Source organism: Spea bombifrons, chromosome 2, assembly GCF_027358695.1.
Source record: "Spea bombifrons isolate aSpeBom1 chromosome 2, aSpeBom1.2.pri, whole genome shotgun sequence".
Classification (NCBI taxonomy): Eukaryota; Metazoa; Chordata; class Amphibia; order Anura; family Pelobatidae; genus Spea; species Spea bombifrons.
Window position 1 is genome coordinate 141,813,333 of NC_071088.1, and position 10,000 is coordinate 141,823,332.

General features: G+C 49.5%; 28 non-coding genes and 1 pseudogene across 28 annotated transcripts; all 29 read right to left on the minus strand.

The window, feature by feature from the left end:
* Window positions 1–94: 94 nt before the first annotated feature.
* On the minus strand, window positions 95–213 carry LOC128478696 (5S ribosomal RNA). Its single transcript, XR_008349603.1, has one exon. It is a non-coding gene; the product is annotated as a 5S ribosomal RNA (ribosomal RNA).
* A 240-nt stretch (window positions 214–453) lies between these two features.
* On the minus strand, window positions 454–572 carry LOC128479256 (5S ribosomal RNA). Its single transcript, XR_008350139.1, has one exon. It is a non-coding gene; the product is annotated as a 5S ribosomal RNA (ribosomal RNA).
* Window positions 573–799: 227 nt separating this feature from the next.
* LOC128477689 (5S ribosomal RNA) lies at window positions 800–918 on the minus strand. Its single transcript, XR_008348650.1, has one exon. It is a non-coding gene; the product is annotated as a 5S ribosomal RNA (ribosomal RNA).
* A 240-nt stretch (window positions 919–1,158) lies between these two features.
* Window positions 1,159–1,277, minus strand: LOC128478411 (5S ribosomal RNA). Its single transcript, XR_008349331.1, has one exon. It is a non-coding gene; the product is annotated as a 5S ribosomal RNA (ribosomal RNA).
* A 246-nt stretch (window positions 1,278–1,523) lies between these two features.
* Window positions 1,524–1,642, minus strand: LOC128478423 (5S ribosomal RNA). The gene has a single exon (XR_008349342.1). It is a non-coding gene; the product is annotated as a 5S ribosomal RNA (ribosomal RNA).
* A 227-nt stretch (window positions 1,643–1,869) lies between these two features.
* LOC128479500 (5S ribosomal RNA) lies at window positions 1,870–1,988 on the minus strand. Its single transcript, XR_008350372.1, has one exon. It is a non-coding gene; the product is annotated as a 5S ribosomal RNA (ribosomal RNA).
* A 211-nt stretch (window positions 1,989–2,199) lies between these two features.
* On the minus strand, window positions 2,200–2,318 carry LOC128476902 (5S ribosomal RNA). Its single transcript, XR_008347894.1, has one exon. It is a non-coding gene; the product is annotated as a 5S ribosomal RNA (ribosomal RNA).
* Window positions 2,319–2,506: 188 nt separating this feature from the next.
* On the minus strand, window positions 2,507–2,625 carry LOC128478473 (5S ribosomal RNA). Its single transcript, XR_008349390.1, has one exon. It is a non-coding gene; the product is annotated as a 5S ribosomal RNA (ribosomal RNA).
* Window positions 2,626–2,862: 237 nt separating this feature from the next.
* Window positions 2,863–2,981, minus strand: LOC128476903 (5S ribosomal RNA). The gene has a single exon (XR_008347895.1). It is a non-coding gene; the product is annotated as a 5S ribosomal RNA (ribosomal RNA).
* A 188-nt stretch (window positions 2,982–3,169) lies between these two features.
* Window positions 3,170–3,288, minus strand: LOC128478539 (5S ribosomal RNA). The gene has a single exon (XR_008349452.1). It is a non-coding gene; the product is annotated as a 5S ribosomal RNA (ribosomal RNA).
* A 216-nt stretch (window positions 3,289–3,504) lies between these two features.
* Window positions 3,505–3,623, minus strand: LOC128477218 (5S ribosomal RNA). Its single transcript, XR_008348200.1, has one exon. It is a non-coding gene; the product is annotated as a 5S ribosomal RNA (ribosomal RNA).
* Window positions 3,624–3,832: 209 nt separating this feature from the next.
* LOC128479435 (5S ribosomal RNA) lies at window positions 3,833–3,951 on the minus strand. The gene has a single exon (XR_008350314.1). It is a non-coding gene; the product is annotated as a 5S ribosomal RNA (ribosomal RNA).
* Window positions 3,952–4,206: 255 nt separating this feature from the next.
* LOC128477413 (5S ribosomal RNA) lies at window positions 4,207–4,325 on the minus strand. The gene has a single exon (XR_008348386.1). It is a non-coding gene; the product is annotated as a 5S ribosomal RNA (ribosomal RNA).
* Window positions 4,326–4,559: 234 nt separating this feature from the next.
* On the minus strand, window positions 4,560–4,678 carry LOC128478663 (5S ribosomal RNA). Its single transcript, XR_008349571.1, has one exon. It is a non-coding gene; the product is annotated as a 5S ribosomal RNA (ribosomal RNA).
* A 245-nt stretch (window positions 4,679–4,923) lies between these two features.
* Window positions 4,924–5,042, minus strand: LOC128476645 (5S ribosomal RNA). The gene has a single exon (XR_008347648.1). It is a non-coding gene; the product is annotated as a 5S ribosomal RNA (ribosomal RNA).
* Window positions 5,043–5,313: 271 nt separating this feature from the next.
* Window positions 5,314–5,432, minus strand: LOC128477358 (5S ribosomal RNA). Its single transcript, XR_008348335.1, has one exon. It is a non-coding gene; the product is annotated as a 5S ribosomal RNA (ribosomal RNA).
* A 260-nt stretch (window positions 5,433–5,692) lies between these two features.
* Window positions 5,693–5,811, minus strand: LOC128476196 (5S ribosomal RNA). Its single transcript, XR_008347216.1, has one exon. It is a non-coding gene; the product is annotated as a 5S ribosomal RNA (ribosomal RNA).
* A 209-nt stretch (window positions 5,812–6,020) lies between these two features.
* LOC128476904 (5S ribosomal RNA) lies at window positions 6,021–6,139 on the minus strand. Its single transcript, XR_008347896.1, has one exon. It is a non-coding gene; the product is annotated as a 5S ribosomal RNA (ribosomal RNA).
* A 188-nt stretch (window positions 6,140–6,327) lies between these two features.
* On the minus strand, window positions 6,328–6,447 carry LOC128479515 (5S ribosomal RNA). The gene has a single exon (XR_008350385.1). It is a non-coding gene; the product is annotated as a 5S ribosomal RNA (ribosomal RNA).
* Window positions 6,448–6,681: 234 nt separating this feature from the next.
* LOC128477055 (5S ribosomal RNA) lies at window positions 6,682–6,800 on the minus strand. The gene has a single exon (XR_008348043.1). It is a non-coding gene; the product is annotated as a 5S ribosomal RNA (ribosomal RNA).
* Window positions 6,801–7,028: 228 nt separating this feature from the next.
* Window positions 7,029–7,147, minus strand: LOC128477219 (5S ribosomal RNA). The gene has a single exon (XR_008348201.1). It is a non-coding gene; the product is annotated as a 5S ribosomal RNA (ribosomal RNA).
* A 230-nt stretch (window positions 7,148–7,377) lies between these two features.
* On the minus strand, window positions 7,378–7,495 carry LOC128479486 (5S ribosomal RNA). The gene has a single exon (XR_008350358.1). It is a non-coding gene; the product is annotated as a 5S ribosomal RNA (ribosomal RNA).
* A 225-nt stretch (window positions 7,496–7,720) lies between these two features.
* On the minus strand, window positions 7,721–7,839 carry LOC128477886 (5S ribosomal RNA). Its single transcript, XR_008348835.1, has one exon. It is a non-coding gene; the product is annotated as a 5S ribosomal RNA (ribosomal RNA).
* Window positions 7,840–8,069: 230 nt separating this feature from the next.
* On the minus strand, window positions 8,070–8,188 carry LOC128478436 (5S ribosomal RNA). Its single transcript, XR_008349354.1, has one exon. It is a non-coding gene; the product is annotated as a 5S ribosomal RNA (ribosomal RNA).
* A 242-nt stretch (window positions 8,189–8,430) lies between these two features.
* On the minus strand, window positions 8,431–8,549 carry LOC128476946 (5S ribosomal RNA). Its single transcript, XR_008347936.1, has one exon. It is a non-coding gene; the product is annotated as a 5S ribosomal RNA (ribosomal RNA).
* Window positions 8,550–8,785: 236 nt separating this feature from the next.
* LOC128478146 (5S ribosomal RNA) lies at window positions 8,786–8,904 on the minus strand. The gene has a single exon (XR_008349081.1). It is a non-coding gene; the product is annotated as a 5S ribosomal RNA (ribosomal RNA).
* A 258-nt stretch (window positions 8,905–9,162) lies between these two features.
* LOC128478869 (5S ribosomal RNA) lies at window positions 9,163–9,281 on the minus strand. The gene has a single exon (XR_008349768.1). It is a non-coding gene; the product is annotated as a 5S ribosomal RNA (ribosomal RNA).
* Window positions 9,282–9,508: 227 nt separating this feature from the next.
* LOC128478447 (5S ribosomal RNA) lies at window positions 9,509–9,627 on the minus strand. The gene has a single exon (XR_008349365.1). It is a non-coding gene; the product is annotated as a 5S ribosomal RNA (ribosomal RNA).
* A 214-nt stretch (window positions 9,628–9,841) lies between these two features.
* On the minus strand, window positions 9,842–9,950 carry LOC128480489 (uncharacterized; annotated as a pseudogene).
* Between the last annotated feature and the right edge of the window lie 50 nt (window positions 9,951–10,000).

The following is a 10,000-nucleotide window of genomic DNA, read 5'->3' on the forward strand; positions in this document are numbered from 1 at the left end:
AAGGTGAGAAGGTTCAAATAAGGGTTTAAAGCTTTGATGATGAGCAAGAAACACATGGCAAAAAGCTCTCCCTGGACTGTGAGAAAAAATTAAAAGCCTACAACACCTGGTATTCCCAGGCAGTCTCCTATCCAGGTACTAACCAGGCCCAACCCTGCTTAGCTTCCGAGATCAGACGAGATCGGTCGCTTTCAGGGTGGTATGGCTGCAGGTGTGAAAGTTTTTTATTTTACTTCTCTTATTCTGTTGCTGCTGCTGCTGCTGCTGCTGCTGCTGCTGCTGCTGCTGCTGCTGCTGCTGCTGCTGCTGCTGCTGCTTGTCGTCAGACAGAAAGAATTATAAGGCCTGGGACAGGACAGAGAAGGTGAGAAGGTTCAAATAAGGGTTTAAAGCTTTGATGATGAGCAAGAAACACATGGCAAAAAGCTCTCCCCGGACTGTGAGACAAGAAAAAGCCTACAACACCTGGTATTCCCAGGGGGTCTCCCATCCAGGTACTAACCAGGCCCAACCGGGCTTAGCTTCCGAGATCAGACGAGATCAGGCGCTTTCAGGGTGGTATGGCCGCAGGTGTGAAAGTTTTTTATTTTACTTCTCTTATTCTGTTGCTGCTGCTGCTGCTGCTGCTGCTGCTGCTGCTGCTGCTGCTGCTGCTGCTGCTTGTCGTCAGACAAAAAGAATTATAAGCCCTGGGACAGGACAGAGAAGGTGAGAAGGTTCAAATAAGGGTTTAAAGCTTTGATGATGAGCAAGAAACACATGGCAAAAAGCTCTCCCCGGACTGTGAGAAAAAATTAAAAGCCTGCAACACCTGGTATTCCCAGGCAGTCTCCCATCCAGGTACTAACCAGGCCCAACCCTGCTTAGCTTCCGAGATCAGACGAGATCGCGCGCTTTCAGGGTGGTATGGCCGCAGGTGTGAAAGTTTTTTATTTTACTTCTCTTATTCTGTTGCTGCTGCTGCTGCTGCTGCTGCTGCTGCTGCTGCTGCTGCTGCTGCTGCTGCTGCTGCTGCTGCTGCTTGTCGTCAGACAGAAAGAATTATAAGCCCTGGGACAGGACAGAGAAGGTGAGAAGGTTCAAATAAGGGTTTAAAGCTTTGATGATGAGCAAGAAACACATGGCAAAAAGCTCTCCCCGGACTGTGAGACAAGAAAAAGCCTACAACACCTGGTATTCCCAGGCGGTCTCCCATCCAGGTACTAACCAGGCCCAACCCTGCTTAGCTTCCGAGATCAGACGAGATCGGGCGCTTTCAGGGTGGTATGGCCGCAGGTGTGAAAGCTTTTTATTTTACTTCTCTTATTCTGTTGCTGCTGCTGCTGCTGCTGCTGCTGCTGCTGCTGCTGCTGCTGCTGCTGCTGCTGCTGCTGCTGCTGCTGCTGCTTGTCGTCAGACAGAAAGAATTATAAGCCCTGGGACAGGACAGAGAAGGTGAGAAGGTTCAAATAAGGGTTTAAAGCTTTGATGATGAGCAAGAAACACATGGCAAAAAGCTCTCCCCGGACTGTGAGACAAGAAAAAGCCTACAACACCTGGTATTCCCAGGCGGTCTCCCATCCAGGTACTAACCAGGCCCAACCCTGCTTAGCTTCCGAGATCAGACGAGATCGGGCGCTTTCAGGGTGGTATGGCCGCAGGTGTGAAAGTTTTTTATTTTACTTCTCTTATTCTGTTGCTGTTGCTGCTGCTGCTGCTGCTGCTGCTGCTGCTGCTGCTGCTGCTGCTGCTTGTCGTCAGACAGAAAGAATTATAAGCCCTGGGACAGGACAGAGAAGGTGAGAAGGTTCAAATAAGGGTTTAAAGCTTTGATGATGAGCAAGAAACACATGGCAAAAAGCTCTCCCCGGACTGTGAGAAAAAATTAAAAGCCTACAACACCTGGTATTTCCAGGCGGTCTCCCATCCAGGTACTAACCAGGCCCAACCCTGCTTAGCTTCCGAGATCAGACAAGATCGGGCGCTTTCAGGGTGGTATGGAGGCAGGTGTGAAAGTTTTTATTTTACTTCTCTTATTCTGTTGCTGCTGCTGCTGCTGCTGCTGCTGCTGCTGCTGCTGCTGCTTGTCGTCAGACAGAAAGAATTATAAGCCCTGGGACAGGACAGAGAAGGTGAGAAGGTTCAAATAAGGGTTTAAAGCTTTGATGAGCAAGAAACACATGGCAAAAAGCTCTCCCCGGACTGTGAGAAAAAATTAAAAGCCTACAACACCTGGTATTCCCAGGCGGTCTCCCATCCAGGTACTAACCAGGCCCAACCCTGCTTAGCTTCCGAGATCAGACGAGATCGGGCGCTTTCAGGGTGGTATGGCCACAGGTGTGAAAGTGTTTTATTTTACTTCTCTTATTCTGTTGCTGCTGCTGCTGCTTGTCGTCAGACAGAAAGAATTATAAGCCCTGGGACAGGACAGAGAAGGTGAGAAGGTTCAAATAAGGGTTTAAAGCTTTGATGATGAGCAAGAAACACATGGCAAAAAGCCCTCCCCGGACTGTGAGAAAAAATTAAAAGCCTACAACACCTGGTACTCCCAGGCGGTCTCCCATCCAGGTACTAACCAGGCCCAACACTGCTTAGCTTCCGAGATCAGACGAGATCGGGCGCTTTCAGGGTGGTATGGCCGCAGGTGTGAAAATTTTTTATTTTACTTCTCTTATTCTGTTGCTGCTGCTGCTGCTGCTGCTGCTGCTGCTGCTGCTGCTGCTGCTGCTGCTGCTGCTGCTGCTGCTTGTCGTCAGACAGAAAGAATTATAAGCCCTGGGACAGGACAGAGAAGGTGAGAAGGTTCAAATAAGGGTTTAAAGCTTTGATGATGAGCAAGAAACACATGGCAAAAAGCTCTCCCCGGACTGTGAGAAAAGAAAAAGCCTACAACACCTGGTATTCCCAGGCGGTCTCCCATCCAGGTACTAACCAGGCCCAACCCTGCTTAGCTTCCGAGATCAGACGAGATCGGGCGCTTTCAGGGTGGTATGGCCACAGGTGTGAAAGTTTTTTATTTTACTTCTCTTATTCTGTTGCTGCTGCTGCTGCTTGTCGTCAGACAGAAAGAATTATAAGCCCTGGGACAGGACAGAGAAGGTGAGAAGGTTCAAATAAGGGTTTAAAGCTTTGATGATGAGCAAGAAACACATGGCAAAAAGCTCTCCCTGGACTGTGAGAAAAAATTAAAAGCCTACAACACCTGGTATTCCCAGGCAGTCTCCTATCCAGGTACTAACCAGGCCCAACCCTGCTTAGCTTCCGAGATCAGACGAGATCGGTCGCTTTCAGGGTGGTATGGCCGCAGGTGTGAAAGTTTTTTATTTTACTTCTCTTATTCTGCTGCTGCTGCTGCTGCTGCAGCTGCTGCTTCTGCTGCAGCTGCTGCTTGTCGTCAGACAGAAAGAATTATAAGCCCTGGGACAGGACAGAGAAGGTGAGAAGGTTCAAATAAGGGTTTAAAGCTTTGATGATGAGCAAGAAACACATGGCAAAAAGCTCTCCCCGGACTGTGAGACAAGAAATAGCCTACAACACCTGGTATTCCCAGGCGGTCTCCCATCCAGGTACTAACCAGGCCCAACCCTGCTTAGCTTCCGAGATCAGACGAGATCAGGCGCTTTCAGGGTGGTATGGCCGCAGGTGTGAAAGTTTTTTATTTTACTTCTCTTATTCTGTTGCTGCTGCTGCTGCTGCTGCTGCTGCTGCTGCTGCTTGTCGTCAGACAAAAAGAATTATAAGCCCTGGGACAGGACAGAGAAGGTGAGAAGGTTCAAATAAGGGTTTAAAGCTTTGATGATGAGCAAGAAACACATGGCAAAAAGCTCTCCCCGGACTGTGAGAAAAAATTAAAAGCCTGCAACACCTGGTATTCCCAGGGTGTCTCCCATCCAGGAACTAACCAGGCCCAACCCTGCTTAGCTTCCGAGATCAGACGAGATCGGTCGCTTTCAGGGTGGTATGGCCGCAGGTGTGAAAGTTTTTTATTTTACTTCTCTTATTCTGTTGCTGCTGCTGCTGCTGCTGCTGCTGCTGCTGCTGCTGCTGCTGCTGCTGCTGCTGCTGCTGCTGCTGCTGCTGCTGCTGCTGCTTGTCGTCAGACAGAAAGAATTATAAGCCCTGGGACAGGACAGAGAAGGTGAGAAGGTTCAAATAAGGGTTTAAAGCTTTGATGATGAGCAAGAAACACATGGCAAAAAGCTCTCCCCGGACTGTGAGACAAGAAAAAGCCTACAACACCTGGTATTCCCAGGCAGTCTCCCATCCAGGTACTAACCAGGCCCAACCCTGCTTAGCTTCCGAGATCAGACGAGATCGGGCGCTTTCAGGGTGGTATGGCCGCAGGTGTGAAAGTTTTTTATTTTACTTCTCTTATTCTGCTGCTGCTGCTGCTGCTGCTGCTGCTGCTGCTGCTGCTGCTGCTGCTGCTGCTGCTGCTGCTGCTTGTCGTCAGACAGAAAGAATTATAAGCCCTGGGACAGGACAGAGAAGGTGAGAAGGTTCAAATAAGGGTTTAAAGCTTTGATGATGAGCAAGAAACACATGGCAAAAAGCTCTCCCCGGACTGTGAGACAAGAAAATGCCTACAACACCTGGTATTCCCAGGCGGTCTCCCATCCAGGTACTAACCAGGCCCAACCCTGCTTAGCTTCCGAGATCAGACAAGATCGGGCGCTTTCAGGGTGGTATGGCCACAGGTGTGAAAGTTTTTTATTTTACTTCTCTTATTCTGTTGCTGCTGCTGCTGCTGCTGCTGCTGCTGCTGCTGCTGCTGCTGCTGCTGCTGCTGCTGCTGCTGCTGCTGCTTGTCGTCAGACAGAAAGAATTATAAGCCCTGGGACAGGACAGAGAAGGTGAGAAGGTTCAAATAAGGGTTTAAAGCTTTGATGATGAGCAAGAAACACATGGCAAAAAGCTCTCCCCGGACTGTGAGAAAAAATTAAAAGCCTACAACACCTGGTATTCCCAGGCGGTCACCCATCCAGGTACTAACCAGGCCCAACCCTGCTTAGCTTCCGAGATCAGACGAGATCGGGCGCTTTCAGGGTGGTATGGCCGCAGGTGTGAAAGTTTTTATTTTACTTCTCTTATTCTGTTGCTGCTGCTGCTGCTGCTGCTGCTGCTGCTGCTGCTGCTGCTGCTGCTGCTGCTGCTGCTGCTGCTGCTGCTGCTGCTGCTGCTGCTGCTGCTGCTGCTTGTCGTCAGACAGAAAGAATTATAAGCCCTGGGACAGGACAGAGAAGGTGAGAAGGTTCAAATAAGGGTTTAAAGCTTTGATGATGAGCAAGAAACACATGGCAAAAAGCTCTCCCCGGACTGTGAGAAAAAATTAAAAGCCTACAACACCTGGTATTCCAAGGCGGTCTCCCATCCAGGTACTAACCAGGCCCAACCCTGCTTAGCTTCCGAGATCAGACGAGATCGGGCGCTTTCAGGGTGGTATGGCCGCAGGTGTGAAAGCTTTTTATTTTACTTCTCTTATTCTGTTGCTGCTGCTGCTGCTGCTGCTGCTGCTGCTGCTGCTGCTGCTGCTGCTGCTGCTGCTGCTGCTGCTGCTGCTGCTGCTGCTGCTGCTTGTCGTCAGACAAAAAGAATTATAAGCCCTGGGACAGGACAGAGAAGGTGAGAAGGTTCAAATAAGGGTTTAAAGCTTTGATGATGAGCAAGAAACACATGGCAAAAAGCTCTCCCCGGACTGTGAGAAAAAATTAAAAGCCTGCAACACCTGGTATTCCCAGGCGGTCTCCCATCCAGGTACTAACCAGGCCCAACCCTGCTTAGCTTCCGAGATCAGACGAGATCGGGCGCTTTCAGGGTGGTATGGCCGCAGGTGTGAAAGTTTTTTATTTTACTTCTCTTATTCTGTTGCTGCTGCTGCTGCTGCTGCTGCTGCTGCTGCTGCTTGTCGTCAGACAGAAAGAATTATAAGCCCTGGGACAGGACAGAGAAGGTGAGAAGGTTCAAATAAGGGTTTAAAGCTTTGATGATGAGCAAGAAACACATGGCAAAAAGCTCTCCCCGGACTGTGAGAAAAAATTAAAAGCCTACAACACCTGGTATTCCCAGGCGGTCTCCCATCCAGGTACTAACCAGGCCCAACCCTGCTTAGCTTCCGAGATCAGACGAGATCGGGCGCTTTCAGGGTGGTATGGCCACAGGTGTGAAAGTTTTTTATTTTACTTCTCTTATTCTGTTGCTGCTGCTGCTGCTTGTCGTCAGACAGAAAGAATTATAAGCCCTGGGACAGGACAGAGAAGGTGAGAAGGTTCAAATAAGGGTTTAAAGCTTTGATGATGAGCAAGAAACACATGGCAAAAAGCTCTCCCCGGACTGTGAGAAAAAATTAAAAGCCTACAACACCTGGTATTCCCAGGCAGTCTCCCATTCAGGTACTAACCAGGCCCAACCCTGCTTAGCTTCCGAGATCAGACGAGATCGGTCGCTTTCAGGGTGGTATGGGCCGCAGGTGTGAAAGTTTTTTATTTTACTTCTCTTATTCTGTTGCTGCTGCTGCTGCTGCTGCTGCTGCTGCTGCTGCTGCTGCTGCTGCTGCTGCTGCTGCTGCTTGTCGTCAGACAGAAAGAATTATAAGCCCTGGGACAGGACAGAGAAGGTGAGAAGGTTCAAATAAGGGTTTAAAGCTTTGATGATGAGCAAGAAACACATGGCAAAAAGCTCTCCCCGGACTGTGAGACAAGAAAAAGCCTACAACACCTGGTATTCCCAGGCAGTCTCCCATCCAGGTACTAACCAGGCCCAACCCTGCTTAGCTTCCGAGATCAGATGAGATCGGGCGCTTTCAGGGTGGTATGGCCGCAGGTGTGAAAGTTTTTTATTTTACTTCTCTTATTCTGTTGCTGTTGCTGCTGCTGCTGCTGCTGCTGCTGCTGCTGCTGCTGCTGCTGCTGCTGCTTGTCGTCAGACAGAAAGAATTATAAGCCCTAGGACAGGACAGAGAAGGTGAGAAGGTTCAAATAAGGGTTTAAAGCTTTGATGATGAGCAAGAAACACATGGCAAAAAGCTCTCCCCGGACTGTGAGACAAGAAAAAGCCTACAACACCTGGTATTCCCAGGCGGTCTCCCATCCAGGTACTAACCAGGCCCAACCCTGCTTAGCTTCCGAGATCAGACGAGATCAGGCGCTTTCAGGGTGGTATGGCCGCAGGTGTGAAAGTTTTTTATTTTACTTCTCTTATTCTGTTGCTGCTGCTGCTGCTGCTGCTGCTGCTGCTGCTGCTGCTGCTGCTGCTGCTGCTGCTTGTCGTCAGACAGAAAGAATTATAAGCCCTGGGACAGGACAGAGAAGGTGAGAAGGTTCAAATAAGGGTTTAAAGCTTTGATGATGAGCAAGAAACACATGGCAAAAAGCTCTCCCCGGACTGTGAGAAAAAATTAAAAGCCTACAACACCTGGTATTCCCAGGCGTCTCCCATCCAGGTACTAACCAGGCCCAACGCTGCTTAGCTTCCGAGATCAGACGAGATCGGGCGCTTTCAGGGTGGTATGGCCGCAGGTGTGAAAGTGTTTTATTTTACTTCTCTTATTCTGTTGCTGCTGCTGCTGCTGCTGCTGCTGCTGCTGCTGCTGCTGCTGCTGCTGCTGCTTGTCGTCAGACAGAAAGAATTATAAGCCCTGGGACAGGACAGAGAAGGTGAGAAGGTTCAAATAAGGGTTTAAAGCTTTGATGATGAGCAAGAAACACATGGCAAAAAGCTCTCCCCGGACTGTGAGACAAGAAAAAGCCTACAACACCTGGTATTCCCAGGCGGTCTCCCATCCAGGTACTAACCAGGCCCAACCCTGCTTAGCTTCCGAGATCAGACAAGATCGGGCGCTTTCAGGGTGGTATGGCCGCAGGTGTGAAAGTTTTTTATTTTACTTCTCTTATTCTGTTGCTGTTGCTGTTGCTGCTGCTGCTGCTGCTGCTGCTGCTGCTGCTGCTGCTGCTGCTTGTCGTCAGACAAAAAGAATTATAAGCCCTGGGACAGGACAGAGAAGGTGAGAAGGTTCAAATAAGGGTTTAAAGCTTTGATGATGAGCAAGAAACACATGGCAAAAAGCTCTCCCCGGACTGTGAGAAAAAATTAAAAGCCTACAACACCTGGTATTCCCAGGCGGTCTCCCATCCAGGTACTAACCAGGCCCAACCCTGCTTAGCTTCCGAGATCAGACGAGATCGGGCGCTTTCAGGGTGGTATGGCCGCAGGTGTGAAAGTTTTTTATTTTACTTCTCTTATTCTGTTGCTGCTGCTGCTGCTGCTGCTGCTGCTGCTGCTGCTGCTGCTGCTGCTGCTGCTGCTGCTGCTGCTGCTTGTCGTCAGACAGAAAGAATTATAAGCCCTGGGACAGGACAGAGAAGGTGAGAAGGTTCAAATAAGGGTTTAAAGCTTTGATGATGAGCAAGAAACACATGGCAAAAAGCTCTCCCCGGACTGTGAGAAAAAATTAAAAGCCTACAACACCTGGTATTCCCAGGCGGTCTCCCAACCAGGTACTAACCAGGCCCAACCCTGCTTAGCTTCCGAGATCAGACGAGATCGGGCGCTTTCAGGGTGGTATGGCCGCAGGTGTGAAAGTTTTTTATTTTACTTCTCTTATTCTGTTGCTGTTGCTGCTGCTGCTGCTGCTGCTGCTGCTGCTGCTGCTGCTGCTGCTGCTGCTGCTGCTTGTCGTCAGACAGAAAGAATTATAAGCCCTGGGACAGGACAGAGAAGGTGAGAAGGTTCAAATAAGGGTTTAAAGCTTTGATGATGAGCAAGAAACACATGGCAAAAAGCTCTCCCCGGACTGTGAGAAAAAATTAAAAGCCTACAACACCTGGTATTCCCAGGCGGTCTCCCATCCAGGTACTAACCAGGCCCAACGCTGCTTAGCTTCCGAGATCAGACGAGATCGGGCGCTTTCAGGGTGGTATGGCCGCAGGTGTGAAAGTGTTTTATTTTACTTCTCTTATTCTGTTGCTGCTGCTGCTGCTGCTGCTGCTGCTGCTGCTGCTGCTGCTGCTGCTGCTGCTGCTGCTGCTGCTGCTGCTGCTGCTGCTGCTGCTTGTCGTCAGACAGAAAGAATTATAAGCCCTGGGACAGGACAGAGAAGGTGAGAAGGTTCAAATAAGGGTTTAAAGCTTTGATGATGAGCAAGAAACACATGGCAAAAAGCTCTCCCCGGACTGTGAGACAAGAAAAAGCCTACAACACCTGGTATTCCCAGGCGGTCTCCCATCCAGGTACTAACCAGGCCCAACCCTGCTTAGCTTCCAAGATCAGACAAGATCGGGCGCTTTCAGGGTGGTATGGCCGCAGGTGTGAAAGTTTTTTATTTTACTTCTCTTATTCTGTTGCTGTTGCTGTTGCTGCTGCTGCTGCTGCTGCTGCTGCTGCTGCTGCTGCTGCTTGTCGTCAGACAGAAAGAATTATAAGCCCTGGGACAGGACAGAGAAGGTGAGAAGGTTCAAATAAGGGTTTAAAGCTTTGATGATGAGCAAGAAACACATGGCAAAAAGCTCTCCCCGGACTGTGAGAAAAAATTAAAAGCCTACAACACCTGGTATTCCCAGGCGGTCTCCCATCCAGGTACTAACCAGGCCCAACCCTGCTTAGCTTCCGAGATCAGACGAGATCGGGCGCTTTCAGGGTGGTATGGCCGCAGGTGTGAAAGTTTTTATTTTACTTCTCTTATTCTGTTGCTGCTGCTGCTGCTGCTGCTGCTGCTGCTGCTGCTGCTGCTTGTCGTCAGACAGAAAGAATTATAAGCCCTGGGACAGGACAGAGAAGGTGAGAAGGTTCAAATAAGGGTTTAAAGCTTTGATGATGAGCAAGAAACACATGGCAAAAAGCTCTCCCCGGACTGTGAGAAAAAATTAAAAGCCTACAACACCTGGTATTCCCAGGCGGTCTCCCATCCAGGTACTAACCAGGCCCAACCCTGCTTAGCTTCCGAGATCAGGCGCTTTCAGGGTGGTATGGCCACAGTTGTGAAAGTTTTTTATTTTACTTCTCTTATTCTGCTGCTGCTGCTGCTGCT